The sequence below is a fragment of the Anomaloglossus baeobatrachus genome, chromosome 11 (genome assembly GCF_048569485.1).
Source record: "Anomaloglossus baeobatrachus isolate aAnoBae1 chromosome 11, aAnoBae1.hap1, whole genome shotgun sequence".
NCBI classification, from domain to species: domain Eukaryota; kingdom Metazoa; phylum Chordata; class Amphibia; order Anura; family Aromobatidae; genus Anomaloglossus; species Anomaloglossus baeobatrachus.
Genome location: NC_134363.1, coordinates 21,175,632 through 21,179,930, shown reverse-complemented (window position 1 = coordinate 21,179,930; position 4,299 = coordinate 21,175,632). Strand labels below are relative to the sequence as shown.

Below are 4,299 nucleotides of genomic sequence, written 5' to 3'. Positions count from 1 at the left end.
TGTCTCTTGTATCCTGCCTGTCTCCTGTATCCTGCCTGTCTCTTGTATCCTGCCTGTCTCTTGTATCCTGCCTGTCTCTTCTATCCTGCCTGTCTCTTGTATCCTGCCTATCTCTTGTATCCTGCCTGTCTCCTGTATCCTGCCTGTCTCTTGTATCCTGCCTGTTTCTTGTATCCTGCCTGTCTCTTGTATCCTGCCTGTCTCTTGTATCCTGCCTGTCTCTTGTATCCTGCCTGTCTCTTGTATCCTGCCTGTCTCTTGTATCCTGCCTATCTCTTGTATCCTGCCTGTCTCTCTCAGGTCACTTTCTCAGGTCTCCTGCATTTTTACTGCTTGGATCCAATTTCTGATACTCAGCTCCTAGCTACAGTGCTTGGCTCCTGTATCATCTGCTCGGCTCCTGGCTCCTTTCCTCAGTTCCTCTGCTCGGCTCCTGGTTCTGATGCTCGGCTCCTGACTCCATTGCCTGATTCCTCTGCCTGGCTCTTGGCTCCACGGCTCGGCTCTCCTGATAGCGACAGGCCACAATGAGGACTTTTGCACCTAAGTAGCCTGCAGTCAGTGCTCACTACTGTCTTTCAGGAGGCAGCACAGTCAGTGTTCAGCATGTTCTCTCGGAGGCGGCACAGTCAGCGCTCAGTGCTGTCTCTCGGGGGGCGGCACAGTCAGCACTCAGCGCTGTCCCTCGGGGGAGGTACAGTCAGGGCTCAGCGCTGTCCCTCTGGGGCGGCACAGTCAGCACTCAGTGCTGTTCCTCAGGGGCGGCACAGTCAGCGCTCAGTGCTGTCTCTCGGGGGTGGCAGAGTCAGCACTCAGCGCTGTCTCTCGGGGGCGGCAGAGTCAGTGCTCAGCGCTGTCCCTCGGGGGCGGCACAGACTGTGCTCAGTGCTGTCCCTCGGGGGTGGCACAGTCAGTGCTCAGTACTGTCCCTCGGGGGCGGCACAGTCAGCACTCAGCGCTGTCCCTCGGGGGTAGCACAGTCAGTGCTCAGCGCTGTCCCACCCCTGATCTTGCCGTCCTTACATAATAATGTCTCTTTTTGCTTCCTCACGCAGTTCACGCCAAGATTTTCCTAATTGTCTTCCTCATATTTAACATATTGACCTGCGGCGTCGTTATTCTCACCCTATGGGCAAAAGAAGAGGACAGCAAGAAGATCATCGGGAAAACCAGTCTCTTCAATGGTAAGAACAAGCAGTGATATGGGCGATATATACAGAGAGAGAGCTATAACATGAGCACTGTGTGTATACAGCTATAACATGAGCACTGTGTGTATACAGCTATAACATGAGCACTGTGTGTATACAGCTATAACATGAGCACTGTGTGTATACAGCTATAACATGAGCACTGTGTATACAGCTATAACATGAGCACTGTGTATACAGCTATAACATGAGCACTGTGTATACAGCTATAACATGAGCACTGTGTATACAGCTATAACATGAGCACTGTGTGTATACAGCTATAACATGAGCACTGTGTGTATACAGCTATAACATGAGCACTGTGTGTATACAGCTATAACATGAGCACTGTGTGTATACAGCTATAACATGAGCACTGTGTATACAGCTATAACATGAGCACTGTGTGTATACAGCTATAACATGAGCACTGTGTATACAGCTATAACATGAGCACTGTGTATACAGCTATAACATGAGCACTGTGTATACAGCTATAACATGAGCACTGTGTATACAGCTATAACATGAGCACTGTGTGTATACAGCTATAACATGAGCACTGTGTATACAGCTATAACATGAGCACTGTGTATATACAGCTATAACATGAGCACTGTGTGTATACAGCTATAACATGAGCACTGTGTGTATACAGCTATAACATGAGCACTGTGTATACAGCTATAACATGAGCACTGTGTATACAGCTATAACATGAGCACTCTGTGTATACAGCTATAACATGAGCACTGTGTATACAGCTATAACATGAGCACTGTGTATACAGCTATAACATGAGCACTGTGTATACAGCTATAACATGAGCACTGTGTATACAGCTATAACATGAGCACTGTGTATACAGCTATAACATGAGCACTGTGTATACAGCTATAACATGAGCACTCTGTGTATACAGCTATAACATGAGCACTGTGTATACAGCTATAACATGAGCACTGTGTATACAGCTATAACATGAGCACTGTGTATACAGCTATAACATGAGCACTGTGTATACAGCTATAACATGAGCACTGTGTGTATACAGCTATAACATGAGCACTGTGTGTATACAGCTATAACATGAGCACTGTGTGTATACAGCTATAACATGAGCACTGTGTGTATACAGCTATAACATGAGCACTGTGTATACAGCTATAACATGAGCACTGTGTGTATACAGCTATAACATGAGCACTGTGTATACAGCTATAACATGAGCACTGTGTATACAGCTATAACATGAGCACTGTGTATACAGCTATAACATGAGCACTGTGTATACAGCTATAACATGAGCACTGTGTGTATACAGCTATAACATGAGCACTGTGTATACAGCTATAACATGAGCACTGTGTATATACAGCTATAACATGAGCACTGTGTGTATACAGCTATAACATGAGCACTGTGTGTATACAGCTATAACATGAGCACTGTGTATACAGCTATAACATGAGCACTGTGTATACAGCTATAACATGAGCACTCTGTGTATACAGCTATAACATGAGCACTGTGTATACAGCTATAACATGAGCACTGTGTATACAGCTATAACATGAGCACTGTGTATACAGCTATAACATGAGCACTGTGTATACAGCTATAACATGAGCACTGTGTATACAGCTATAACATGAGCACTGTGTATACAGCTATAACATGAGCACTGTGTATACAGCTATAACATGAGCACTCTGTGTATACAGCTATAACATGAGCACTGTGTATACAGCTATAACATGAGCACTGTGTATACAGCTATAACATGAGCACTGTGTATACAGCTATAACATGAGCACTGTGTATACAGCTATAACATGAGCACTGTGTGTATACAGCTATAACATGAGCACTGTGTATACAGCTATAACATGAGCACTGTGTATATACAGCTATAACATGAGCACTGTGTATACAGCTATAACATGAGCACTGTGTAGTGACGGGCGTCTTTCTGCCTCCAGCACTGTTGGGCATTGCCGGGATGGTTTCTGCCACAGTCTTCTTCGTGTTGGCCACGAACCGCAGACACATCCTGTACGGCCTCCCGCTGGGCTGGCTGGCCACGGGGCTGGTGGTCACCGCTGGTAAGTTTTATGAATGCCCTTTTCTTTCGGACCCCCCCCCCCCTCCCGCCACGCTGCTTATGGCCGATCTTTGTCCTCCGCAGGTATCGTGAGTCTGGTTCATGCCGTTCTGGAACCGGACAAACCTTCCACCAACTTACAAAACTTACTACAGGGCAAAACCGACCCGCCGCCTCCATATCCGGGAACCCAGGCTGCGCCAACCGACGCCGCGCCAACCAGCATCATAGTGTCTTAAAGGGGAGTTCCACTTCTACAAACTTTATACCTGGGGCAGATGTCACTCATTTAAAGGGACATTTTGTCCAAAAATATTCCTCGTACCAAACTCCCCATCAGTGGAGCGCTGGGAAGCATCATGTGACCTCCTAAACTTTACCGGGTTTTGTTTATATCTGTGATATCAAACTCGGATAGGTGATTAAATTATTTTAATGGCTTAAAAAAAATTTCTAAACAAAAACATTACAATAAAAATGATAACGTTTTGTTTTGCCTGCAGTCACCACTAGAGGGAGCTTTGGAGGTTAACGCATACAGTTTACTCCTGAGCTCCCCCTAGTGGTGACTGGAGGAAAAACAAATGTTATTATTAGCTTACACAGAGGAGTTTGAGCTCTATATCAGTAAAGTGTTGACCATAATACACAAATATGTGTGTTGAGTCAGCAATTAATTATTTACTATTTAATTAATTTTCAATTATGTCTCTTAATAACAATATAAATATTATTGTTAGTTCAAAATATATATAAGGAGTTTGTAAATCTCTTTTTTTTTCTTAAACAATAAAGCCTTTTTTTATAATATTATTCGATGCATTTATTATTATTATTATTATTATTATTATTATTATTATTACTACACACATTTATAATTAGTATTATTAATTTTATTATTAATATACACATTTTATTATTAAACACATTTATTATTATTAATTATTATTATTGAATGATGCTAATAATAATAATTATTATTATTATTATTTTTATTATTAC

General features: G+C 43.1%; 1 long non-coding RNA gene across 1 annotated transcript; it reads left to right on the top strand.

Moving 5' to 3' along the window:
• Positions 1–1,076: 1,076 nt before the first annotated feature.
• On the top strand, positions 1,077–4,051 carry LOC142256610 (uncharacterized). The gene is made up of 3 exons (XR_012727549.1): positions 1,077–1,184; positions 3,176–3,298; positions 3,382–4,051. It is a non-coding gene; the product is annotated as an uncharacterized LOC142256610 (long non-coding RNA).
• The last annotated feature ends 248 nt before the right edge of the window (positions 4,052–4,299 follow it).